The 27,682-nt window shown below is 46.2% G+C and overlaps 10 non-coding genes and 1 pseudogene across 10 annotated transcripts; all 11 read right to left on the reverse strand.

Annotated features, from left to right (window-relative positions):
- Positions 1-356: 356 nt before the first annotated feature.
- LOC130335144 (U2 spliceosomal RNA) lies at positions 357-547 on the reverse strand. Its single transcript, XR_008876835.1, has one exon. It is a non-coding gene; the product is annotated as a U2 spliceosomal RNA (small nuclear RNA).
- A 2,275-nt stretch (positions 548-2,822) lies between these two features.
- Positions 2,823-3,013, reverse strand: LOC130335140 (U2 spliceosomal RNA). Its single transcript, XR_008876831.1, has one exon. It is a non-coding gene; the product is annotated as a U2 spliceosomal RNA (small nuclear RNA).
- A 2,108-nt stretch (positions 3,014-5,121) lies between these two features.
- On the reverse strand, positions 5,122-5,312 carry LOC130335188 (U2 spliceosomal RNA). The gene has a single exon (XR_008876858.1). It is a non-coding gene; the product is annotated as a U2 spliceosomal RNA (small nuclear RNA).
- Positions 5,313-7,402: 2,090 nt separating this feature from the next.
- Positions 7,403-7,593, reverse strand: LOC130335191 (U2 spliceosomal RNA). The gene has a single exon (XR_008876860.1). It is a non-coding gene; the product is annotated as a U2 spliceosomal RNA (small nuclear RNA).
- A 2,092-nt stretch (positions 7,594-9,685) lies between these two features.
- Positions 9,686-9,875, reverse strand: LOC130335147 (U2 spliceosomal RNA). The gene has a single exon (XR_008876837.1). It is a non-coding gene; the product is annotated as a U2 spliceosomal RNA (small nuclear RNA).
- A 2,085-nt stretch (positions 9,876-11,960) lies between these two features.
- On the reverse strand, positions 11,961-12,146 carry LOC130335151 (U2 spliceosomal RNA). The gene has a single exon (XR_008876841.1). It is a non-coding gene; the product is annotated as a U2 spliceosomal RNA (small nuclear RNA).
- Positions 12,147-17,577: 5,431 nt separating this feature from the next.
- On the reverse strand, positions 17,578-17,752 carry LOC130335181 (U2 spliceosomal RNA; annotated as a pseudogene).
- Positions 17,753-19,849: 2,097 nt separating this feature from the next.
- On the reverse strand, positions 19,850-20,040 carry LOC130335192 (U2 spliceosomal RNA). Its single transcript, XR_008876861.1, has one exon. It is a non-coding gene; the product is annotated as a U2 spliceosomal RNA (small nuclear RNA).
- A 2,089-nt stretch (positions 20,041-22,129) lies between these two features.
- Positions 22,130-22,320, reverse strand: LOC130335193 (U2 spliceosomal RNA). The gene has a single exon (XR_008876862.1). It is a non-coding gene; the product is annotated as a U2 spliceosomal RNA (small nuclear RNA).
- A 2,084-nt stretch (positions 22,321-24,404) lies between these two features.
- Positions 24,405-24,595, reverse strand: LOC130335194 (U2 spliceosomal RNA). Its single transcript, XR_008876863.1, has one exon. It is a non-coding gene; the product is annotated as a U2 spliceosomal RNA (small nuclear RNA).
- Positions 24,596-26,685: 2,090 nt separating this feature from the next.
- LOC130335195 (U2 spliceosomal RNA) lies at positions 26,686-26,876 on the reverse strand. Its single transcript, XR_008876864.1, has one exon. It is a non-coding gene; the product is annotated as a U2 spliceosomal RNA (small nuclear RNA).
- Positions 26,877-27,682: the final 806 nt, after the last annotated feature.

The raw sequence follows: 27,682 nt of genomic DNA on the forward strand, positions 1-27,682 counted from the left end.
TTGGGGAAGGGATGAGATTTTATATTTCTTCATAAGCATTAATCTTATTTTGTCAATTAGGAACATTCAGCACCCACCCGCTATCAAGGCAGCTGCCTATCATGTCATGCCCTACCTGCACAGGTGTGCTGGCTACTCAAATGATCCAATTAAGGAGGCCATTTAGTCAGCAGCAGCAGAAGTCCTGTGCCTGGACGCTCCAACAGGGGCCAGACACAAGCAGAAGCAGAAGCAGCAGAAGCACCACCTTTTGTTTTTTGGCTGCAGCAGCAGCAAGGCCCACAGGGCTGGCTAGCTGGCTAGCCAGCAAGCAGGTAGCAATGAAAGTAGGAATCTTTCTTTTTAACCCTGTAAGGGGGTGGTGCACTGTACCCGAAGATACTGCCATATTGGGTCAATGCATAGGGCGACGGAAGCAAGCTTCGAAATCGGCCCCCGTTCTCAAAAATCCATTTAATATATGGTCCCCAGATAGGGGACGTATCAGATATTAAACTGATAAGAACAGATACTACACTTGATCTTAGCCAAAAGGCCGAGAAGCGATAACCGTGAAAGGGGCGGGCCCAACAAGGTCCCCTTCATGGGCACTATCACTGCTTGCTGTCAGGGAGGCTGCCAGACAATTTTCCATGCACACTCTGGGCTGGGGGGCAGTCAACCACCAGTACACACAGCAGAACCTAAACCCATACCATTATTGCTAAGCAGCAAGACAGGGGCCCATTGCACTCCCACGGGGCCTTTTTAAATGCAATCCATAACCCGGATTTGCCAGGAACCCTTCTTACTCCTCCTACTTGCATGTGACACTGGGCTTAGGATCTGCATAGGAAACACACACACAAGCACACACCTACCTTTGTTGCCTGCAGATGCCTCCTTGGCTGTCCCCAAACGGTATCAAACCAACACCCACGGGAAGCTGTAAGCATAGAGGACATGCCTGCACCCCATTGGACTTACCTGTGTGGGTTAAATCCGGGTTATTTGACAACCTATGGCGGTGATGGTTCTGCTCAGGCAGAGCAGTGCTGATGCTCCTCATAAAGCTGTCGCTGCTGTGAAGGTTCTAGGTGACATCACAAATCCCTATGGTTACATACACAACAAAGCTGGGTTGTTGTTGTTTACACTCTGCAAGGCCTGTGGAAGTGAGTGACATCATAGCACTGTAGTTCTGAGGGTTCAAGATGGATGCAACAATCTCCTGTTGCTTCTATGAAGGCCGTAATAGACGACATCACCAAACAGCTCCATAGTCACATACACAGCAAAGGAGAGATGTTGTTTACACCTAGTGATGTCAGTGGTATTGAGTGACATCACAGCACAGTGCTAAGGCTCCTGGGCCTGGACACAGCAGCGGCTGCAATATCTCAACGGAGAATACGTTTATATCTATGTGTGTGTGTGCGCATATATATATATATATATATATATATATATATATATATATATATATATTTCTCCGCCGAAATCACTTTTAAACCCATTTCCACCTTTTTTTCCCTTCTCTTCCTCTTACTTTTTTTTCACGTTTTTTTACGTTTTTCTCCTTTTCGCCTCTTTTCTGGGCGTATTATTCTTCTTTTTCTTCTTTTTTTTCGTCTAATGCATACCCCATCAGTGCAGCAATGCTTATTCAATACCGCCAGCAGATGGAGACACTGGGGGATAATTTTCTAAGGATTTATACTGATTTTTCCTGTCTGAATTTGTCGCACAGAAAGTTGCAGGCCAAATATGTGTGACATTTCTGCGACTTTAGCTTCTAGAGCATTTTTACAACATTATACATAGGTGCTGAATACATAAAAAGCGACTGTTCAGCGACAGACAAGTCGCATCGGCTGAAAGTAGGCCAGAATGTCAGTCCATGTTGGAGCAGGTTTAGATACAGTCTAAAGCATAGATCTCAAAGTCTGTGCACAGAATTTAGCAAGGGCCTCGCACCTTCTGATGCATCAGGTAGGTGCACAATAGCATAGCCTAACCCTCTGTACTTTGGTCTATATTGATGCGGGACATAGACAGCCAGCTGATGACCAATCCATTAGTGCAATGGATGGCTGGAAGCATTTGTCTTTGCCTTTGCAATACCACAGAAGCAATGCATGGTCAATGTACAGCAATGACACACCTGTGTGAACAGCCAGGAGACCCCCCCCCCCCCCCATGTTATGTTACATAGTTACATAGTTAGTACGGTCGAAAAAAGACATATGTCCATCACGTTCAACCAGGGAATTAAGGGGTAGGGGTGTGGCGCGATATTGGGGAAGGGATGAGATTTTATATTTCTTCATAAGCATTAATCTTATTTTGTCAATTAGGAACATTCAGCACCCACCCGCTATCAAGGCAGCTGCCTATCATGTCATGCCCTACCTGCACAGGTGTGCTGGCTACTCAAATGATCCAATTAAGGAGGCTATTTAGTCAGCAGCAGCAGAAGTCCTGTGCCTGGACGCTCCAACAGGGGCCAGACACAAGCAGAAGCAGAAGCAGCAGAAGCAGCAGCAGCACCACCTTTTGTTTTTTGGCTGCAGCAGCAGCAAGGCCCACAGGGCTGGCTAGCTGGCTAGCCAGCAAGCAGGTAGCAATGAAAGTAGGAATCTTTCTTTTTAACCCTGTAAGGGGGTGGTGCACTGTACCCGAAGATACTGCCATATCGGGTCAATGCATAGGGCGACGTAAGCAAGCTTCGAAATCGGCCCCCGTTCTCAAAAATCCATTTAATATATGGTCCCCAGATAGGGGACGTATCAGATATTAAACTGATAAGAACAGATTTTTTTTTTCTTTTTAACCCTGTAAGGGGGTGGTGCACTGTACCCGAAGATACTGCCATATCGGGTCAATGCATAGGGCGACGGAAGCAAGCTTCGAAATCGGCCCCCGTTCTCAAAAATCCATTTAATATATGGTCCCCAGATAGGGGACGTATCAGATATTAAACTGATAAGAACAGATACTACACTTGATCTTAGCCAAAAGGCCGAGAAGCGATAACCGTGAAAGGGGCGGGCCCAACAAGGTCCCCTTCATGGGCACTATCACTGCTTGCTGTCAGGGAGGCTGCCAGACAATTTTCCATGCACACTCTGGGCTGGGGGGCAGTCAACCACCAGTACACACAGCAGAACCTAAACCCATACCATTATTGCTAAGCAGCAAGACAGGGGCCCATTGCACTCCCACGGGGCCTTTTTAAATGCAATCCATAACCCGGATTTGCCAGGAACCCTTCTTACTCCTCCTACTTGCATGTGACACTGGGCTTAGGATCTGCATAGGAAACACACACACAAGCACACACCTACCTTTGTTGCCTGCAGATGCCTCCTTGGCTGTCCCCAAACGGTATCAAACCAACACCCACGGGAAGCTGTAAGCATAGAGGACATGCCTGCACCCCATTGGACTTACCTGTGTGGGTTAAATCCGGGTTATTTGACAACCTATGGCGGTGATGGTTCTGCTCAGGCAGAGCAGTGCTGATGCTCCTCATAAAGCTGTCGCTGCTGTGAAGGTTCTAGGTGACATCACAAATCCCTATGGTTACATACACAACAAAGCTGGGTTGTTGTTGTTTACACTCTGCAAGGCCTGTGGAAGTGAGTGACATCATAGCACTGTAGTTCTGAGGGTTCAAGATGGATGCAACAATCTCCTGTTGCTTCTATGAAGGCCGTAATAGACGACATCACCAAACAGCTCCATAGTCACATACACAGCAAAGGAGAGATGTTGTTTACACCTAGTGATGTCAGTGGTATTGAGTGACATGACAGCACAGTGCTAAGGCTCCTGGGCCTGGACACAGCAGCGGCTGCAATATCTCAACGGAGAATACGTTTATATCTATGTGTGTGTGTGCGCATATATATATATATATATATATATATATATATATATATATATATATATATATATATATTTCTCCGCCGAAATCACTTTTAAACCCATTTCCACCTTTTTTTCCCTTCTCTTCCTCTTACTTTTTTTTCACGTTTTTTTACGTTTTTCTCCTTTTCGCCTCTTTTCTGGGCGTATTATTCTTCTTTTTCTTCTTTTTTTTTCGTCTAATGCATACCCCATCAGTGCAGCAATGCTTATTCAATACCGCCAGCAGATGGAGACACTGGGGGATAATTTTCTAAGGATTTATACTGATTTTTCCTGTCTGAATTTGTCGCACAGAAAGTTGCAGGCCAAATATGTGTGACATTTCTGCGACTTTAGCTTCTAGAGCATTTTTACAACATTATACATAGGTGCTGAATACATAAAAAGCGACTGTTCAGCGACAGACAAGTCGCATCGGCTGAAAGTAGGCCAGAATGTCAGTCCATGTTGGAGCAGGTTTAGATACAGTCTAAAGCATAGATCTCAAAGTCTGTGCACAGAATTTAGCAAGGGCCTCGCACCTTCTGATGCATCAGGTAGGTGCACAATAGCATAGCCTAACCCTCTGTACTTTGGTCTATATTGATGCGGGACATAGACAGCCAGCTGATGACCAATCCATTAGTGCAATGGATGGCTGGAAGCATTTGTCTTTGCCTTTGCAATACCACAGAAGCAATGCATGGTCAATGTACAGCAATGACACACCTGTGTGAACAGCCAGGAGACCCCCCCCCCCCCCCCCCATGTTATGTTACATAGTTACATAGTTAGTACGGTCGAAAAAAGACATATGTCCATCACGTTCAACCAGGGAATTAAGGGGTAGGGGTGTGGCGCGATATTGGGGAAGGGATGAGATTTTATATTTCTTCATAAGCATTAATCTTATTTTGTCAATTAGGAACATTCAGCACCCACCCGCTATCAAGGCAGCTGCCTATCATGTCATGCCCTACCTGCACAGGTGTGCTGGCTACTCAAATGATCCAATTAAGGAGGCCATTTAGTCAGCAGCAGCAGAAGTCCTGTGCCTGGACGCTCCAACAGGGGCCAGACACAAGCAGAAGCAGAAGCAGCAGAAGCAGCAGCAGCACCACCTTTTGTTTTTTGGCTGCAGCAGCAGCAAGGCCCACAGGGCTGGCTAGCTGGCTAGCCAGCAAGCAGGTAGCAATGAAAGTAGGAATCTTTCTTTTTAACCCTGTAAGGGGGTGGTGCACTGTACCCGAAGATACTGCCATATCGGGTCAATGCATAGGGCGACGGAAGCAAGCTTCGAAATCGGCCCCCGTTCTCAAAAATCCATTTAATATATGGTCCCCAGATAGGGGACGTATCAGATATTAAACTGATAAGAACAGATACTACACTTGATCTTAGCCAAAAGGCCGAGAAGCGATAACCGTGAAAGGGGCGGGCCCAACAAGGTCCCCTTCATGGGCACTATCACTGCTTGCTGTCAGGGAGGCTGCCAGACAATTTTCCATGCACACTCTGGGCTGGGGGGCAGTCAACCACCAGTACACACAGCAGAACCTAAACCCATACCATTATTGCTAAGCAGCAAGACAGGGGCCCATTGCACTCCCACGGGGCCTTTTTAAATGCAATCCATAACCCGGATTTGCCAGGAACCCTTCTTACTCCTCCTACTTGCATGTGACACTGGGCTTAGGATCTGCATAGGAAACACACACACAAGCACACACCTACCTTTGTTGCCTGCAGATGCCTCCTTGGCTGTCCCCAAACGGTATCAAACCAACACCCACGGGAAGCTGTAAGCATAGAGGACATGCCTGCACCCCATTGGACTTACCTGTGTGGGTTAAATCCGGGTTATTTGACAACCTATGGCGGTGATGGTTCTGCTCAGGCAGAGCAGTGCTGATGCTCCTCATAAAGCTGTCGCTGCTGTGAAGGTTCTAGGTGACATCACAAATCCCTATGGTTACATACACAACAAAGCTGGGTTGTTGTTGTTTACACTCTGCAAGGCCTGTGGAAGTGAGTGACATCATAGCACTGTAGTTCTGAGGGTTCAAGATGGATGCAACAATCTCCTGTTGCTTCTATGAAGGCCGTAATAGACGACATCACCAAACAGCTCCATAGTCACATACACAGCAAAGGAGAGATGTTGTTTACACCTAGTGATGTCAGTGGTATTGAGTGACATCACAGCACAGTGCTAAGGCTCCTGGGCCTGGACACAGCAGCGGCTGCAATATCTCAACGGAGAATACGTTTATATCTATGTGTGTGTGTGCGCATATATATATATATATATATATATATATATATATATATATTTCTCCGCCGAAATCACTTTTAAACCCATTTCCACCTTTTTTTCCCTTCTCTTCCTCTTACTTTTTTTTCACGTTTTTTTACGTTTTTCTCCTTTTCGCCTCTTTTCTGGGCGTATTATTCTTCTTTTTCTTCTTTTTTTTCGTCTAATGCATACCCCATCAGTGCAGCAATGCTTATTCAATACCGCCAGCAGATGGAGACACTGGGGGATAATTTTCTAAGGATTTATACTGATTTTTCCTGTCTGAATTTGTCGCACAGAAAGTTGCAGGCCAAATATGTGTGACATTTCTGCGACTTTAGCTTCTAGAGCATTTTTACAACATTATACATAGGTGCTGAATACATAAAAAGCGACTGTTCAGCGACAGACAAGTCGCATCGGCTGAAAGTAGGCCAGAATGTCAGTCCATGTTGGAGCAGGTTTAGATACAGTCTAAAGCATAGATCTCAAAGTCTGTGCACAGAATTTAGCAAGGGCCTCGCACCTTCTGATGCATCAGGTAGGTGCACAATAGCATAGCCTAACCCTCTGTACTTTGGTCTATATTGATGCGGGACATAGACAGCCAGCTGATGACCAATCCATTAGTGCAATGGATGGCTGGAAGCATTTGTCTTTGCCTTTGCAATACCACAGAAGCAATGCATGGTCAATGTACAGCAATGACACACCTGTGTGAACAGCCAGGAGACCCCCCCCCCCCCCCCCCCATGTTATGTTACATAGTTACATAGTTAGTACGGTCGAAAAAAGACATATGTCCATCACATTCAACCAGGGAATTAAGGGGTAGGGGTGTGGCGCGATATTGGGGAAGGGATGAGATTTTATATTTCTTCATAAGCATTAATCTTATTTTGTCAATTAGGAACATTCAGCACCCACCCGCTATCAAGGCAGCTGCCTATCATGTCATGCCCTACCTGCACAGGTGTGCTGGCTACTCAAATGATCCAATTAAGGAGGCCATTTAGTCAGCAGCAGCAGAAGTCCTGTGCCTGGACGCTCCAACAGGGGCCAGACACAAGCAGAAGCAGAAGCAGCAGAAGCAGCAGCAGCACCACCTTTTGTTTTTTGGCTGCAGCAGCAGCAAGGCCCACAGGGCTGGCTAGCTGGCTAGCCAGCAAGCAGGTAGCAATGAAAGTAGGAATCTTTCTTTTTAACCCTGTAAGGGGGTGGTGCACTGTACCCGAAGATACTGCCATATCGGGTCAATGCATAGGGCGACGGAAGCAAGCTTCGAAATCGGCCCCCGTTCTCAAAAATCCATTTAATATATGGTCCCCAGATAGGGGACGTATCAGATATTAAACTGATAAGAACAGATACTACACTTGATCTTAGCCAAAAGGCCGAGAAGCGATAACCGTGAAAGGGGCGGGCCCAACAAGGTCCCCTTCATGGGCACTATCACTGCTTGCTGTCAGGGAGGCTGCCAGACAATTTTCCATGCACACTCTGGGCTGGGGGGCAGTCAACCACCAGTACACACAGCAGAACCTAAACCCATACCATTATTGCTAAGCAGCAAGACAGGGGCCCATTGCACTCCCACGGGGCCTTTTTAAATGCAATCCATAACCCGGATTTGCCAGGAACCCTTCTTACTCCTCCTACTTGCATGTGACACTGGGCTTAGGATCTGCATAGGAAACACACACACAAGCACACACCTACCTTTGTTGCCTGCAGATGCCTCCTTGGCTGTCCCCAAACGGTATCAAACCAACACCCACGGGAAGCTGTAAGCATAGAGGACATGCCTGCACCCCATTGGACTTACCTGTGTGGGTTAAATCCGGGTTATTTGACAACCTATGGCGGTGATGGTTCTGCTCAGGCAGAGCAGTGCTGATGCTCCTCATAAAGCTGTCGCTGCTGTGAAGGTTCTAGGTGACATCACAAATCCCTTTGGTTACATACACAACAAAGCTGGGTTGTTGTTGTTTACACTCTGCAAGGCCTGTGGAAGTGAGTGACATCATAGCACTGTAGTTCTGAGGGTTCAAGATGGATGCAACAATCTCCTGTTGCTTCTATGAAGGCCGTAATAGACGACATCACCAAACAGCTCCATAGTCACATACACAGCAAAGGAGAGATGTTGTTTACACCTAGTGATGTCAGTGGTATTGAGTGACATCACAGCACAGTGCTAAGGCTCCTGGGCCTGGACACAGCAGCGGCTGCTATATCTCAACGGAGAATACGTTTATATCTATGTGTGTGTGTGCGCATATATATATATATATATATATATATATATATATATATATATATTTCTCCGCCGAAATCACTTTTAAACCCATTTCCACCTTTTTTTCCCTTCTCTTCCTCTTACTTTTTTTTCACGTTTTTTTACGTTTTTCTCCTTTTCGCCTCTTTTCTGGGCGTATTATTCTTCTTTTTCTTCTTTTTTTTCGTCTAATGCATACCCCATCAGTGCAGCAATGCTTATTCAATACCGCCAGCAGATGGAGACACTGGGGGATAATTTTCTAAGGATTTATACTGATTTTTCCTGTCTGAATTTGTCGCACAGAAAGTTGCAGGCCAAATATGTGTGACATTTCTGCGACTTTAGCTTCTAGAGCATTTTTACAACATTATACATAGGTGCTGAATACATAAAAAGCGACTGTTCAGCGACAGACAAGTCGCATCGGCTGAAAGTAGGCCAGAATGTCAGTCCATGTTGGAGCAGGTTTAGATACAGTCTAAAGCATAGATCTCAAAGTCTGTGCACAGAATTTAGCAAGGGCCTCGCACCTTCTGATGCATCAGGTAGGTGCACAATAGCATAGCCTAACCCTCTGTACTTTGGTCTATATTGATGCGGGACATAGACAGCCAGCTGATGACCAATCCATTAGTGCAATGGATGGCTGGAAGCATTTGTCTTTGCCTTTGCAATACCACAGAAGCAATGCATGGTCAATGTACAGCAATGACACACCTGTGTGAACAGCCAGGAGACCCCCCCCCCCCCCCCCATGTTATGTTACATAGTTACATAGTTAGTACGGTCGAAAAAAGACATATGTCCATCACGTTCAACCAGGGAATTAAGGGGTAGGGGTGTGGCGCGATATTGGGGAAGGGATGAGATTTTATATTTCTTCATAAGCATTAATCTTATTTTGTCAATTAGGAACATTCAGCACCCACCCGCTATCAAGGCAGCTGCCTATCATGTCATGCCCTACCTGCACAGGTGTGCTGGCTACTCAAATGATCCAATTAAGGAGGCCATTTAGTCAGCAGCAGCAGAAGTCCTGTGCCTGGACGCTCCAACAGGGGCCAGACACAAGCAGAAGCAGAAGCAGCAGAAGCAGCAGCAGCACCACCTTTTGTTTTTTGGCTGCAGCAGCAGCAAGGCCCACAGGGCTGGCTAGCTGGCTAGCCAGCAAGCAGGTAGCAATGAAAGTAGGAATCTTTCTTTTTAACCCTGTAAGGGGGTGGTGCACTGTACCCGAAGATACTGCCATATCGGTCAATGCATAGGGCGACGGAAGCAAGCTTCGAAATCGGCCCCCGTTCTCAAAAATCCATTTAATATATGGTCCCCAGATAGGGGACGTATCAGATATTAAACTGATAAGAACAGATACTACACTTGATCTTAGCCAAAAGGCCGAGAAGCGATAACCGTGAAAGGGGCGGGCCCAACAAGGTCCCCTTCATGGGCACTATCACTGCTTGCTGTCAGGGAGGCTGCCAGACAATTTTCCATGCACACTCTGGGCTGGGGGGCAGTCAACCACCAGTACACACAGCAGAACCTAAACCCATACCATTATTGCTAAGCAGCAAGACAGGGGCCCATTGCACTCCCACGGGGCCTTTTTAAATGCAATCCATAACCCGGATTTGCCAGGAACCCTTCTTACTCCTCCTACTTGCATGTGACACTGGGCTTAGGATCTGCATAGGAAACACACACACAAGCACACACCTACCTTTGTTGCCTGCAGATGCCTCCTTGGCTGTCCCCAAACGGTATCAAACCAACACCCACGGGAAGCTGTAAGCATAGAGGACATGCCTGCACCCCATTGGACTTACCTGTGTGGGTTAAATCCGGGTTATTTGACAACCTATGGCGGTGATGGTTCTGCTCAGGCAGAGCAGTGCTGATGCTCCTCATAAAGCTGTCGCTGCTGTGAAGGTTCTAGGTGACATCACAAATCCCTATGGTTACATACACAACAAAGCTGGGTTGTTGTTGTTTACACTCTGCAAGGCCTGTGGAAGTGAGTGACATCATAGCACTGTAGTTCTGAGGGTTCAAGATGGATGCAACAATCTCCTGTTGCTTCTATGAAGGCCGTAATAGACGACATCACCAAACAGCTCCATAGTCACATACACAGCAAAGGAGAGATGTTGTTTACACCTAGTGATGTCAGTGGTATTGAGTGACATCACAGCACAGTGCTAAGGCTCCTGGGCCTGGACACAGCAGCGGCTGCAATATCTCAACGGAGAATACGTTTATATCTATGTGTGTGTGTGCGCATATATATATATATATATATATATATATATATATATATATTTCTCCGCCGAAATCACTTTTAAACCCATTTCCACCTTTTTTTCCCTTCTCTTCCTCTTACTTTTTTTTCACGTTTTTTTACGTTTTTCTCCTTTTCGCCTCTTTTCTGGGCGTATTATTCTTCTTTTTCTTCTTTTTTTTCGTCTAATGCATACCCCATCAGTGCAGCAATGCTTATTCAATACCGCCAGCAGATGGAGACACTGGGGGATAATTTTCTAAGGATTTATACTGATTTTTCCTGTCTGAATTTGTCGCACAGAAAGTTGCAGGCCAAATATGTGTGACATTTCTGCGACTTTAGCTTCTAGAGCATTTTTACAACATTATACATAGGTGCTGAATACATAAAAAGCGACTGTTCAGCGACAGACAAGTCGCATCGGCTGAAAGTAGGCCAGAATGTCAGTCCATGTTGGAGCAGGTTTAGATACAGTCTAAAGCATAGATCTCAAAGTCTGTGCACAGAATTTAGCAAGGGCCTCGCACCTTCTGATGCATCAGGTAGGTGCACAATAGCATAGCCTAACCCTCTGTACTTTGGTCTATATTGATGCGGGACATAGACAGCCAGCTGATGACCAATCCATTAGTGCAATGGATGGCTGGAAGCATTTGTCTTTGCCTTTGCAATACCACAGAAGCAATGCATGGTCAATGTACAGCAATGACACACCTGTGTGAACAGCCAGGAGACCCCCCCCCCCCCCATGTTATGTTACATAGTTACATAGTTAGTACGGTCGAAAAAAGACATATGTCCATCACGTTCAACCAGGGAATTAAGGGGTAGGGGTGTGGCGCGATATTGGGGAAGGGATGAGATTTTATATTTCTTCATAAGCATTAATCTTATTTTGTCAATTAGGAACATTCAGCACCCACCCGCTATCAAGGCAGCTGCCTATCATGTCATGCCCTACCTGCACAGGTGTGCTGGCTACTCAAATGATCCAATTAAGGAGGCCATTTAGTCAGCAGCAGCAGAAGTCCTGTGCCTGGACGCTCCAACAGGGGCCAGACACAAGCAGAAGCAGAAGCAGCAGAAGCAGCAGCAGCACCACCTTTTGTTTTTTGGCTGCAGCAGCAGCAAGGCCCACAGGGCTGGCTAGCTGGCTAGCCAGCAAGCAGGTAGCAATGAAAGTAGGAATCTTTCTTTTTAACCCTGTAAGGGGGTGGTGCACTGTACCCGAAGATACTGCCATATCGGGTCAATGCATAGGGCGACGGAAGCAAGCTTCGAAATCGGCCCCCGTTCTCAAAAATCCATTTAATATATGGTCCCCAGATAGGGGACGTATCAGATATTAAACTGATAAGAACAGATAAGGTTTCAACAAAATTTTATTGAATAAATAAGAAACCATACAAAATTTAAAATGCAAAATAATAAAAGGTTCACAAAAGTTTTAAAATACAAATAATAAAACCAGTAATAAAAGGAGAAAAAATAAAAATGGCAGGATAAAACATTATACAAATGTCATAAAAACTGATTATATTGTTATTTCGTTCCATAGAGGCAGACACCACATGGATGCTGCCTCGCTGGCCCCCAACTGTTTCTTGTCTCTTAGGTAATAGATGTACATCTCACTCAGGGCCAGCTTTATACAGTTTTTAACATCAATAAAATCATGTTTAAAAAGTAAGATGTTCCTAACTTTCCAGATGGCATTTTTAAAACAATTAATAATCATCCAGCAGATCATCTGCTGTTTAAAATTGGGGCAGTTAAAAAGACCGTAAAAGACACATTCGTGATTAAAATCTTTTAGGCCGCAGGCCCACTTCAAAAGTGGGCCTACCTTCCTCCAAAGCTCCCGTGCAAAAGGGCAGTTCCAAAATATGTGCAGCACCGTTTCGTCCACTCCGCAGCCATCTCTCGGGCACTTGGCTCTCGCCACCAGTCCTCGCCTGTGCTGGAACTCACGAGTAGGGAGGCACTGGTGGACGATTGCCCAGGCAAGATCCCTGTGTACATTCGCCAGAAACTTCCCGTACACGTTCCGCCATACCTTTTTGGATCTTGCCTGTGTGAAATTGGACACTGCCAGGGTAACCTCACTCCGCCTGAGGACCTTTGATACCTTTCTCTGGTCCCCCAGTATGTCAGGCTCCAAATCTTGGAGACCTAGGAGCCTGACTGTCTTTTCCAACACCACATAATGTTTTGGGGGACACAGAAGCACCGGAGCGTTCAGAGGGATGCGCAACCATCTTTTAAAAACCATGCCCGCAGCGTACCTTAAAAAGCAGCTAAAAATGCCATCGGATTTAATAATTTTAAAACAGAAACAGAAATACTTTATGTAAAAGAAAGTAAAAAGGTTAGGAACATCTTTCCCGCCATTATCTTTACTTTTGTACATAAAATCACGCTTTAATTTCTCCATTTTTGAACCCCATAAAAAAGTAAAAACAATTCTAGTTACTTTTTTAATGTATAAAATAGATGGAGGAAATACCATGGCAATGTATAGCATAATAGGGAGTAAAACCATCTTTATTATTAAAATCTTCCCCTCCATGGTAAGGTTTCTAAGATTCCACATTAAAATCTTCTTCTCCATCTTAGCTATAGCTGAATCCCAGTTAGGGCTCCCATCATTGACCTGGTTAAAAACAATACCTAAAACTTTAATTTGATCCTGTTGCATTGTGACTCCTGGGGTGATGGATGAATCCCAGGAGCCAATATAAAAACAGTCACATTTATCTGTGTTTAGCTTAAAACCAGAGACCTCGCAGAAATAGCTGGTGTTCCTCAATGCCCCCCTCATGGATGGAGAGTCCGGGCACAGTATGGTGACATCATCCATGTACCCCAACACCTTTAGATGGGTCCCTCCTCCACCAGGTATCGGTACGCCTCTTACTACCCGGTCTTTTCTGAGGAGGGCCATCAGTGGTTCGATTGCGCAAATAAAAAGGAGTGGGGACAGGGGGCAGCCCTGTTTGACACCTGATAAAAGAGGAACACCGCTGGTTAAAAAGCCATTAACAGAGACTTGACTAAAACAGGATCGGTATAAAAGCATGATTCGGCTTAAAATCGTTTCAGGCACTGCCATCTTTTTAAGAACTAAAAACAGGTATTCATGGGAGACCCTATCAAAGGCTTTTTCAAAGTCTAAGGATAAAATTGCTACAGTTTGATTTCTATCCTTAAAATACCATAAAACATCTCTTAAAATATTTAGGGATTCAGCTATAGACCTTCCAGGTACCCCACAAACCTGATTTGGGTGAATTAATTTATGAATAAAAGGTTTAAAACGGACAGCTAATAACTTGGCTAAAACTTTATAATCGACATTTAAAAGTGTGATGGGGCGCCAATTTTTTAGCATATCCTTTTCACCCTTTTTAAAAAGTAATGATACAATCCCCCTCCTCCAGGAAGGGGGAAGTTCATTAACAATAAAAGTTTCTTTATACAATAAAACCATATCATCCTTTAAAATATCCCAAAAAGCTAAATAAAATTCGATGGGTAAACCATCTTCCCCAGGGGCCTTCCCACTAGAAAAACTTTTAAAAACAAATAAAAGTTCATCTAAGTTAAGATCACGGGATAAAACCTCCTGGTCTAAAACATCTAGCTTAAAATCAAGGGAATTAAGAACATGTTCTAAAAAGGATGGATTAAGATCTTTCTTATTAAAAAGAAGCTGGTAGAAGTTAAAAACTGCATCTAACATGCCTTTTGGAGTGGATTCACCCTCAAGGTTTTGGATGATATCCCTCCTATTCATCACTTTTTTAAAAAAGAAACGGGAACATTTCTCGCCCTCCTCCAGGTGCTGCACATGTGAGTTAAAAATGATTTGTTTCCCTTTCTTTTCTATGGCATGTTTTATTTCAGTTTTAAGGTTTAAAATATCATTTTCTACATCCATACCAGCTTCTTTCAATTTAAAAAGTACATTTAAACGCATGTTAAGAACATAAAACCACTGTTTTTCCATTTTTGCCTTCTTCTTACCTGCTTTGATAAAAAAAAATCTGATTTTAGATTTGGTGCCCTCCCACCAGTGCAGCATAGGCTCGTGGGGTTTTCTTTGTGATTGCCAGCACTGGTAGGTCCGCACAAACTCCTCTTTTATCTCAGGGTCCTCTAGGAGTGTGGTGTTTAATCTCCAGAGGCCCCTTTTTGCTTTTTGCTCCCCCTCTAGCTCCAGGACCACCAAGAGGAGCTTATGATCAGAGAAGATATTCTGCTCGAGCGTGCATTTCAGGGGTTTAAAAGCTCTAGAGGAAAAAATAAAATCGATTCTGGAGCTCACTCTTCCATTGGACCATGTGGCGCCCGGGTCCTCCGGCAAGAGATCCTTCCAGCAATCTTTCAAATTAAAATCATCAATAAAATTTTTAAGCAGGTAAGAAGTGCGGTCTTTACGATTAATATCCCCACCCTGCCGGTGTTCCCCATCACGTATGCAGTTAAAATCACCTCCCACCAGCAGGGGGAAGACCCAACACAAAACAGTGGTAAAATTTCAAATAGTTCTGCCCGCTCCTGTTTATCAGGAGGGGCATACACATTTAAAACACGAATTAAAAGTCCATTAAAATATAGATGAATTAAAAGAGCTCTGCCAGGCACAATCTCAGTTACTGTATGAATAGAAAAGGACTGGCCTCGGCAGAGCAGCCCAACACCCACAGAACGACAGTCATTTGCACCGGACCATATGGATGGGCCCAGCTTCCAGTCTTCTTTTAAGTCTTTATAGTCCATTTTACTAGGGATTCCACATTCTTGTAGCAGGCAAAGGTCAAAGTCACATGTCTCTAGATAAGAAAATAAAGCAGCCCTGCGATCAGGGCTCTTTAAGGACCTCACATTGAGTGAGGCAATTTTTACAGGGATAGGCATAGTTTATGGAGAGTCCGTGCTTGGAGAATCAAAGTCAATAATAAGCTGCGTACCGTCATCCCCCGCCTGCGGGGTCATCAGCTCCTTGATGTTCTGAGGGTCGGAGCTTGAGATCGATGATGCCCCGACCCTGAGCTCGCTCTCGTCCGAACTACGGCACGCCGCTTTCCTTTGAATGTCTTCCTCTTCTTCTTCTCTTTGTCTTTTAAATGTCACACTGCTGTCCATATCCTCTGTGTTGCTCTCACTCGATGTAATCTCTGGCCCCCGGCTGATGGATCTGCGTCTTCTTTCATCTTTTGACGACTGGAACTGCTGCACAGGGGCCTGTGAGGCCTCTTTTCCGGAACCTTTGCCGCTACCTTGGGAAGTTTTCATCGCTTGTTCCCCAGCAAGCGTTGCTGAGGACTGTTGCTCCAACTTCCCCATCGATCGACGATGGCCAGTTTTACCCACCGGGTCCACTGCTGGCGGGGCAGCAAACCCTGGTTTGGCGCCACTTGTCTTCTTGGCCCTGTCCTGTATAGGCGGAGTAACAGGACCGGGCTCAGACCTGGCCACCTGGCTCCCCTTCCGGCGGGCTTTCACCGGGGCCTCTTCGTCCGGAGCAGGGCGACCCTGGGCCAAGCCAGTACCTGGCTTATGCTGCAATTTTGGGTCCACCTCTGCCCCCACCGAGGCCCGTCGGCTGCCACCCGCCACAGGTGAGCCCCCTTCAGAAGTTTCGGCGGGCTCTTGAGCCAGGTAGGAAGTCGATCGACGTCTTTCAATTTCCCGGGCAGTAAACTCGATCACCCGCCCGGGCTTCGTGGAATCCCCATGGCCTCCCCCTAGCACTACCAACGGTGGGCCCCCCGATGGAGCACCAGAGGTCTTGGGCCTGGACCCATCAGTACCTGCCATCTGGGGTTTGGGCATCTTAAAAAAGGACGTCTTTTGTCCTGTCCCCTCTTTGGGTGGGCCCAGCCTTGACCCACCCATCGTAGTTTTTGCTTTATGGGGACAGGAATTAAAATCGTGATTTTCCTCTCCGCAGAGGTTGCACCTTATCGTATGGCTACATCTTGAGGCTATGTGACCTTCTTGGCCACACCTATTGCAGCGAATCACACGCTCCGCGCCGCAGGTCTCCTGGGTGTGGCCAAACCTCAAGCAATTTCGGCAATACATAGGCATTTGAGGATAGAACAGGAAGCCCCGAACTCTCCCGATGGCAAAATTTGGGGGCGGATGGCAAAGACCCCCAATACCACCGGGATCCTTACGGAGCTTGACCCAGAACTTCCTCTTGCCGTTCCAGAACCGCACGGAGTTCAAGATTTTGTTTGCGAATCGCACCTCTTCGCAGTATCGCCGAAGAAAAGTGGCTATATCCTCCGTGGTCACATGAGGGCTGTGCATAGCCACCACCAACGGTATATGTTCCTCACCATAGAGGAACTGGAACGAAAGACCGTCGAGTCGATCGTCCCTCTGGTCCGCACCAGACAAGGTTGCATAGATGTTATCGCAACACGCCGTGGCCGTGAAGGTGACGGTATACAGGCCACGGCTTTCCTGGTCATTTAGACACAGGATGTCCTCCCTATTGAGGCGGAAGTAGTCAAGAAGAATCACCTCCGCAATGAAGCGGAGGTTCTTCAACTGACGATGGCTCTCCGACACCTCTATGCGGATGGTATTTCGCATCGACATTTCCCCAGAGGGGAAAGCCCAGGAGAACGGCATCTTCCACACCCAGGGACTAAGCCCCTTCCCCAATAGCAGCAGGGGCTCGGAATCCCGCTATAAAAGCGGAACCCTTACCCAAGGCAGAGGTCGGGGGTACCCTAGGTGCTTCCGAAGCTACAGGTAACGCTCAACGTACCGAAAATGCCTTCTGAGACACAAGGTCCCAGAGACAGGGGGATCGCAACCCGTTGTCTGAGGACTAAGCCCGCTCCCCAATAGCAGCAAGGGGGTGAAGTCCCTCCGTAAGGAGAGACAATCCCCCAAGGCCGAGAAGCGGGGTACCACAGACACCTTCCGACCAGACCAAATGCAGATACTACACTTGATCTTAGCCAAAAGGCCGAGAAGCGATAACCGTGAAAGGGGCGGGCCCAACAAGGTCCCCTTCATGGGCACTATCACTGCTTGCTGTCAGGGAGGCTGCCAGACAATTTTCCATGCACACTCTGGGCTGGGGGGCAGTCAACCACCAGTACACACAGCAGAACCTAAACCCATACCATTATTGCTAAGCAGCAAGACAGGGGCCCATTGCACTCCCACGGGGCCTTTTTAAATGCAATCCATAACCCGGATTTGCCAGGAACCCTTCTTACTCCTCCTACTTGCATGTGACACTGGGCTTAGGATCTGCATAGGAAACACACACACAAGCACACACCTACCTTTGTTGCCTGCAGATGCCTCCTTGGCTGTCCCCAAACGGTATCAAACCAACACCCACGGGAAGCTGTAAGCATAGAGGACATGCCTGCACCCCATTGGACTTACCTGTGTGGGTTAAATCCGGGTTATTTGACAACCTATGGCGGTGATGGTTCTGCTCAGGCAGAGCAGTGCTGATGCTCCTCATAAAGCTGTCGCTGCTGTGAAGGTTCTAGGTGACATCACAAATCCCTATGGTTACATACACAACAAAGCTGGGTTGTTGTTGTTTACACTCTGCAAGGCCTGTGGAAGTGAGTGACATCATAGCACTGTAGTTCTGAGGGTTCAAGATGGATGCAACAATCTCCTGTTGCTTCTATGAAGGCCGTAATAGACGACATCACCAAACAGCTCCATAGTCACATACACAGCAAAGGAGAGATGTTGTTTACACCTAGTGATGTCAGTGGTATTGAGTGACATCACAGCACAGTGCTAAGGCTCCTGGGCCTGGACACAGCAGCGGCTGCAATATCTCAACGGAGAATACGTTTATATCTATGTGTGTGTGTGCGCATATATATATATATATATATATATATATATATATATATATATATATATATATTTCTCCGCCGAAATCACTTTTAAACCCATTTCCACCTTTTTTTCCCTTCTCTTCCTCTTACTTTTTTTTCACGTTTTTTTACGTTTTTCTCCTTTTCGCCTCTTTTCTGGGCGTATTATTCTTCTTTTTCTTCTTTTTTTTCGTCTAATGCATACCCCATCAGTGCAGCAATGCTTATTCAATACCGCCAGCAGATGGAGACACTGGGGGATAATTTTCTAAGGATTTATACTGATTTTTCCTGTCTGAATTTGTCGCACAGAAAGTTGCAGGCCAAATATGTGTGACATTTCTGCGACTTTAGCTTCTAGAGCATTTTTACAACATTATACATAGGTGCTGAATACATAAAAAGCGACTGTTCAGCGACAGACAAGTCGCATCGGCTGAAAGTAGGCCAGAATGTCAGTCCATGTTGGAGCAGGTTTAGATACAGTCTAAAGCATAGATCTCAAAGTCTGTGCACAGAATTTAGCAAGGGCCTCGCACCTTCTGATGCATCAGGTAGGTGCACAATAGCATAGCCTAACCCTCTGTACTTTGGTCTATATTGATGCGGGACATAGACAGCCAGCTGATGACCAATCCATTAGTGCAATGGATGGCTGGAAGCATTTGTCTTTGCCTTTGCAATACCACAGAAGCAATGCATGGTCAATGTACAGCAATGACACACCTGTGTGAACAGCCAGGAGACCCCCCCCCCCCCCATGTTATGTTACATAGTTACATAGTTAGTACGGTCGAAAAAAGACATATGTCCATCACGTTCAACCAGGGAATTAAGGGGTAGGGGTGTGGCGCGATATTGGGGAAGGGATGAGATTTTATATTTCTTCATAAGCATTAATCTTATTTTGTCAATTAGGAACATTCAGCACCCACCCGCTATCAAGGCAGCTGCCTATCATGTCATGCCCTACCTGCACAGGTGTGCTGGCTACTCAAATGATCCAATTAAGGAGGCCATTTAGTCAGCAGCAGCAGAAGTCCTGTGCCTGGACGCTCCAACAGGGGCCAGACACAAGCAGAAGCAGAAGCAGCAGAAGCAGCAGCAGCACCACCTTTTGTTTTTTGGCTGCAGCAGCAGCAAGGCCCACAGGGCTGGCTAGCTGGCTAGCCAGCAAGCAGGTAGCAATGAAAGTAGGAATCTTTCTTTTTAACCCTGTAAGGGGGTGGTGCACTGTACCCGAAGATACTGCCATATCGGGTCAATGCATAGGGCGACGGAAGCAAGCTTCGAAATCGGCCCCCGTTCTCAAAAATCCATTTAATATATGGTCCCCAGATAGGGGACGTATCAGATATTAAACTGATAAGAACAGATACTACACTTGATCTTAGCCAAAAGGCCGAGAAGCGATAACCGTGAAAGGGGCGGGCCCAACAAGGTCCCCTTCATGGGCACTATCACTGCTTGCTGTCAGGGAGGCTGCCAGACAATTTTCCATGCACACTCTGGGCTGGGGGGCAGTCAACCACCAGTACACACAGCAGAACCTAAACCCATACCATTATTGCTAAGCAGCAAGACAGGGGCCCATTGCACTCCCACGGGGCCTTTTTAAATGCAATCCATAACCCGGATTTGCCAGGAACCCTTCTTACTCCTCCTACTTGCATGTGACACTGGGCTTAGGATCTGCATAGGAAACACACACACAAGCACACACCTACCTTTGTTGCCTGCAGATGCCTCCTTGGCTGTCCCCAAACGGTATCAAACCAACACCCACGGGAAGCTGTAAGCATAGAGGACATGCCTGCACCCCATTGGACTTACCTGTGTGGGTTAAATCCGGGTTATTTGACAACCTATGGCGGTGATGGTTCTGCTCAGGCAGAGCAGTGCTGATGCTCCTCATAAAGCTGTCGCTGCTGTGAAGGTTCTAGGTGACATCACAAATCCCTTTGGTTACATACACAACAAAGCTGGGTTGTTGTTGTTTACACTCTGCAAGGCCTGTGGAAGTGAGTGACATCATAGCACTGTAGTTCTGAGGGTTCAAGATGGATGCAACAATCTCCTGTTGCTTCTATGAAGGCCGTAATAGACGACATCACCAAACAGCTCCATAGTCACATACACAGCAAAGGAGAGATGTTGTTTACACCTAGTGATGTCAGTGGTATTGAGTGACATCACAGCACAGTGCTAAGGCTCCTGGGCCTGGACACAGCAGCGGCTGCAATATCTCAACGGAGAATACGTTTATATCTATGTGTGTGTGTGCGCATATATATATATATATATATATATATATATATATATATATATATATATTTCTCCGCCGAAATCACTTTTAAACCCATTTCCACCTTTTTTTCCCTTCTCTTCCTCTTACTTTTTTTTCACGTTTTTTTACGTTTTTCTCCTTTTCGCCTCTTTTCTGGGCGTATTATTCTTCTTTTTCTTCTTTTTTTTCGTCTAATGCATACCCCATCAGTGCAGCAATGCTTATTCAATACCGCCAGCAGATGGAGACACTGGGGGATAATTTTCTAAGGATTTATACTGATTTTTCCTGTCTGAATTTGTCGCACAGAAAGTTGCAGGCCAAATATGTGTGACATTTCTGCGACTTTAGCTTCTAGAGCATTTTTACAACATTATACATAGGTGCTGAATACATAAAAAGCGACTGTTCAGCGACAGACAAGTCGCATCGGCTGAAAGTAGGCCAGAATGTCAGTCCATGTTGGAGCAGGTTTAGATACAGTCTAAAGCATAGATCTCAAAGTCTGTGCACAGAATTTAGCAAGGGCCTCGCACCTTCTGATGCATCAGGTAGGTGCACAATAGCATAGCCTAACCCTCTGTACTTTGGTCTATATTGATGCGGGACATAGACAGCCAGCTGATGACCAATCCATTAGTGCAATGGATGGCTGGAAGCATTTGTCTTTGCCTTTGCAATACCACAGAAGCAATGCATGGTCAATGTACAGCAATGACACACCTGTGTGAACAGCCAGGAGACCCCCCCCCCCCCCCCATGTTATGTTACATAGTTACATAGTTAGTACGGTCGAAAAAAGACATATGTCCATCACGTTCAACCAGGGAATTAAGGGGTAGGGGTGTGGCGCGATATTGGGGAAGGGATGAGATTTTATATTTCTTCATAAGCATTAATCTTATTTTGTCAATTAGGAACATTCAGCACCCACCCGCTATCAAGGCAGCTGCCTATCATGTCATGCCCTACCTGCACAGGTGTGCTGGCTACTCAAATGATCCAATTAAGGAGGCCATTTAGTCAGCAGCAGCAGAAGTCCTGTGCCTGGACGCTCCAACAGGGGCCAGACACAAGCAGAAGCAGCAGAAGCAGCAGCAGCACCACCTTTTGTTTTTTGGCTGCAGCAGCAGCAAGGCCCACAGGGCTGGCTAGCTGGCTAGCCAGCAAGCAGGTAGCAATGAAAGTAGGAATCTTTCTTTTTAACCCTGTAAGGGGGTGGTGCACTGTACCCGAAGATACTGCCATATCGGGTCAATGCATAGGGCGACGGAAGCAAGCTTCGAAATCGGCCCCCGTTCTCAAAAATCCATTTAATATATGGTCCCCAGATAGGGGACGTATCAGATATTAAACTGATAAGAACAGATACTACACTTGATCTTAGCCAAAAGGCCGAGAAGCGATAACCGTGAAAGGGGCGGGCCCAACAAGGTCCCCTTCATGGGCACTATCACTGCTTGCTGTCAGGGAGGCTGCCAGACAATTTTCCATGCACACTCTGGGCTGGGGGGCAGTCAACCACCAGTACACACAGCAGAACCTAAACCCATACCATTATTGCTAAGCAGCAAGACAGGGGCCCATTGCACTCCCACGGGGCCTTTTTAAATGCAATCCATAACCCGGATTTGCCAGGAACCCTTCTTACTCCTCCTACTTGCATGTGACACTGGGCTTAGGATCTGCATAGGAAACACACACACAAGCACACACCTACCTTTGTTGCCTGCAGATGCCTCCTTGGCTGTCCCCAAACGGTATCAAACCAACACCCACGGGAAGCTGTAAGCATAGAGGACATGCCTGCACCCCATTGGACTTACCTGTGTGGGTTAAATCCGGGTTATTTGACAACCTATGGCGGTGATGGTTCTGCTCAGGCAGAGCAGTGCTGATGCTCCTCATAAAGCTGTCGCTGCTGTGAAGGTTCTAGGTGACATCACAAATCCCTATGGTTACATACACAACAAAGCTGGGTTGTTGTTCTTTACACTCTGCAAGGCCTGTGGAAGTGAGTGACATCATAGCACTGTAGTTCTGAGGGTTCAAGATGGATGCAACAATCTCCTGTTGCTTCTATGAAGGCCGTAATAGACGACATCACCAAACAGCTCCATAGTCACATACACAGCAAAGGAGAGATGTTGTTTACACCTAGTGATGTCAGTGGTATTGAGTGACATCACAGCACAGTGCTAAGGCTCCTGGGCCTGGACACAGCAGCGGCTGCAATATCTCAACGGAGAATACGTTTATATCTATGTGTGTGTGTGCGCATATATATATATATATATATATATATATATATATATATATATATTTCTCCGCCGAAATCACTTTTAAACCCATTTCCACCTTTTTTTCCCTTCTCTTCCTCTTACTTTTTTTTCACGTTTTTTTACGTTTTTCTCCTTTTCGCCTCTTTTCTGGGCGTATTATTCTTCTTTTTCTTCTTTTTTTTCGTCTAATGCATACCCCATCAGTGCAGCAATGCTTATTCAATACCGCCAGCAGATGGAGACACTGGGGGATAATTTTCTAAGGATTTATACTGATTTTTCCTGTCTGAATTTGTCGCACAGAAAGTTGCAGGCCAAATATGTGTGACATTTCTGCGACTTTAGCTTCTAGAGCATTTTTACAACATTATACATAGGTGCTGAATACATAAAAAGCGACTGTTCAGCGACAGACAAGTCGCATCGGCTGAAAGTAGGCCAGAATGTCAGTCCATGTTGGAGCAGGTTTAGATACAGTCTAAAGCATAGATCTCAAAGTCTGTGCACAGAATTTAGCAAGGGCCTCGCACCTTCTGATGCATCAGGTAGGTGCACAATAGCATAGCCTAACCCTCTGTACTTTGGTCTATATTGATGCGGGACATAGACAGCCAGCTGATGACCAATCCATTAGTGCAATGGATGGCTGGAAGCATTTGTCTTTGCCTTTGCAATACCACAGAAGCAATGCATGGTCAATGTACAGCAATGACACACCTGTGTGAACAGCCAGGAGACCCCCCCCCCCCCCCCCCATGTTATGTTACATAGTTACATAGTTAGTACGGTCGAAAAAAGACATATGTCCATCACGTTCAACCAGGGAATTAAGGGGTAGGGGTGTGGCGCGATATTGGGGAAGGGATGAGATTTTATATTTCTTCATAAGCATTAATCTTATTTTGTCAATTAGGAACATTCAGCACCCACCCGCTATCAAGGCAGCTGCCTATCATGTCATGCCCTACCTGCACAGGTGTGCTGGCTACTCAAATGATCCAATTAAGGAGGCCATTTAGTCAGCAGCAGCAGAAGTCCTGTGCCTGGACGCTCCAACAGGGGCCAGACACAAGCAGAAGCAGCAGAAGCAGCAGCAGCACCACCTTTTGTTTTTTGGCTGCAGCAACTAGGCCCACAGGGCTGGCTAGCTGGCTAGCCAGCAAGCAGGTAGCAATGAAAGTAGGAATCTTTCTTTTTAACCCTGTAAGGGGGTGGTGCACTGTACCCGAAGATACTGCCATATCGGGTCAATGCATAGGGCGACGGAAGCAAGCTTCGAAATCGGCCCCCGTTCTCAAAAATCCATTTAATATATGGTCCCCAGATAGGGGACGTATCAGATATTAAACTGATAAGAACAGATACTACACTTGATCTTAGCCAAAAGGCCGAGAAGCGATAACCGTGAAAGGGGCGGGCCCAACAAGGTCCCCTTCATGGGCACTATCACTGCTTGCTGTCAGGGAGGCTGCCAGACAATTTTCCATGCACACTCTGGGCTGGGGGGCAGTCAACCACCAGTACACACAGCAGAACCTAAACCCATACCATTATTGCTAAGCAGCAAGACAGGGGCCCATTGCACTCCCACGGGGCCTTTTTAAATGCAATCCATAACCCGGATTTGCCAGGAACCCTTCTTACTCCTCCTACTTGCATGTGACACTGGGCTTAGGATCTGCATAGGAAACACACACACAAGCACACACCTACCTTTGTTGCCTGCAGATGCCTCCTTGGCTGTCCCCAAACGGTATCAAACCAACACCCACGGGAAGCTGTAAGCATAGAGGACATGCCTGCACCCCATTGGACTTACCTGTGTGGGTTAAATCCGGGTTATTTGACAACCTATGGCGGTGATGGTTCTGCTCAGGCAGAGCAGTGCTGATGCTCCTCATAAAGCTGTCGCTGCTGTGAAGGTTCTAGGTGACATCACAAATCCCTATGGTTACATACACAACAAAGCTGGGTTGTTGTTGTTTACACTCTGCAAGGCCTGTGGAAGTGAGTGACATCATAGCACTGTAGTTCTGAGGGTTCAAGATGGATGCAACAATCTCCTGTTGCTTCTATGAAGGCCGTAATAGACGACATCACCAAACAGCTCCATAGTCACATACACAGCAAAGGAGAGATGTTGTTTACACCTAGTGATGTCAGTGGTATTGAGTGACATCACAGCACAGTGCTAAGGCTCCTGGGCCTGGACACAGCAGCGGCTGCAATATCTCAACGGAGAATACGTTTATATCTATGTGTGTGTGTGCGCATATATATATATATATATATATATATATATATATATATATTTCTCCGCCGAAATCACTTTTAAACCCATTTCCACCTTTTTTTCCCTTCCCTTCTCTTCCTCTTACTTTTTTTTCACGTTTTTTTACGTTTTTCTCCTTTTCGCCTCTTTTCTGGGCGTATTATTCTTCTTTTTCTTCTTTTTTTTCGTCTAATGCATACCCCATCAGTGCAGCAATGCTTATTCAATACCGCCAGCAGATGGAGACACTGGGGGATAATTTTCTAAGGATTTATACTGATTTTTCCTGTCTGAATTTGTCGCACAGAAAGTTGCAGGCCAAATATGTGTGACATTTCTGCGACTTTAGCTTCTAGAGCATTTTTACAACATTATACATAGGTGCTGAATACATAAAAAGCGACTGTTCAGCGACAGACAAGTCGCATCGGCTGAAAGTAGGCCAGAATGTCAGTCCATGTTGGAGCAGGTTTAGATACAGTCTAAAGCATAGATCTCAAAGTCTGTGCACAGAATTTAGCAAGGGCCTCGCACCTTCTGATGCATCAGGTAGGTGCACAATAGCATAGCCTAACCCTCTGTACTTTGGTCTATATTGATGCGGGACATAGACAGCCAGCTGATGACCAATCCATTAGTGCAATGGATGGCTGGAAGCATTTGTCTTTGCCTTTGCAATACCACAGAAGCAATGCATGGTCAATGTACAGCAATGACACACCTGTGTGAACAGCCAGGAGACCCCCCCCCCCCCCATGTTATGTTACATAGTTACATAGTTAGTACGGTCGAAAAAAGACATATGTCCATCACGTTCAACCAGGGAATTAAGGGGTAGGGGTGTGGCGCGATATTGGGGAAGGGATGAGATTTTATATTTCTTCATAAGCATTAATCTTATTTTGTCAATTAGGAACATTCAGCACCCACCCGCTATCAAGGCAGCTGCCTATCATGTCATGCCCTACCTGCACAGGTGTGCTGGCTACTCAAATGATCCAATTAAGGAGGCCATTTAGTCAGCAGCAGCAGAAGTCCTGTGCCTGGACGCTCCAACAGGGGCCAGACACAAGCAGAAGCAGAAGCAGCAGAAGCAGCAGCAGCACCACCTTTTGTTTTTTGGCTGCAGCAGCAGCAAGGCCCACAGGGCTGGCTAGCTGGCTAGCCAGCAAGCAGGTAGCAATGAAAGTAGGAATCTTTCTTTTTAACCCTGTAAGGGGGTGGTGCACTGTACCCGAAGATACTGCCATATCGGGTCAATGCATAGGGCGACGGAAGCAAGCTTCGAAATCGGCCCCCGTTCTCAAAAATCCATTTAATATATGGTCCCCAGATAGGGGACGTATCAGATATTAAACTGATAAGAACAGATACTACACTTGATCTTAGCCAAAAGGCCGAGAAGCGATAACCGTGAAAGGGGCGGGCCCAACAAGGTCCCCTTCATGGGCACTATCACTGCTTGCTGTCAGGGAGGCTGCCAGACAATTTTCCATGCACACTCTGGGCTGGGGGGCAGTCAACCACCAGTACACACAGCAGAACCTAAACCCATACCATTATTGCTAAGCAGCAAGACAGGGGCCCATTGCACTCCCACGGGGCCTTTTTAAATGCAATCCATAACCCGGATTTGCCAGGAACCCTTCTTACTCCTCCTACTTGCATGTGACACTGGGCTTAGGATCTGCATAGGAAACACACACACAAGCACACACCTACCTTTGTTGCCTGCAGATGCCTCCTTGGCTGTCCCCAAACGGTATCAAACCAACACCCACGGGAAGCTGTAAGCATAGAGGACATGCCTGCACCCCATTGGACTTACCTGTGTGGGTTAAATCCGGGTTATTTGACAACCTATGGCGGTGATGGTTCTGCTCAGGCAGAGCAGTGCTGATGCTCCTCATAAAGCTGTCGCTGCTGTGAAGGTTCTAGGTGACATCACAAATCCCTATGGTTACATACACAACAAAGCTGGGTTGTTGTTGTTTACACTCTGCAAGGCCTGTGGAAGTGAGTGACATCATAGCACTGTAGTTCTGAGGGTTCAAGATGGATGCAACAATCTCCTGTTGCTTCTATGAAGGCCGTAATAGACGACATCACCAAACAGCTCCATAGTCACATACACAGCAAAGGAGAGATGTTGTTTACACCTAGTGATGTCAGTGGTATTGAGTGACATCACAGCACAGTGCTAAGGCTCCTGGGC

Source organism: Hyla sarda, unplaced genomic scaffold (assembly GCF_029499605.1).
Source record: "Hyla sarda isolate aHylSar1 unplaced genomic scaffold, aHylSar1.hap1 scaffold_448, whole genome shotgun sequence".
NCBI lineage: Eukaryota > Metazoa > Chordata > Amphibia > Anura > Hylidae > Hyla > Hyla sarda.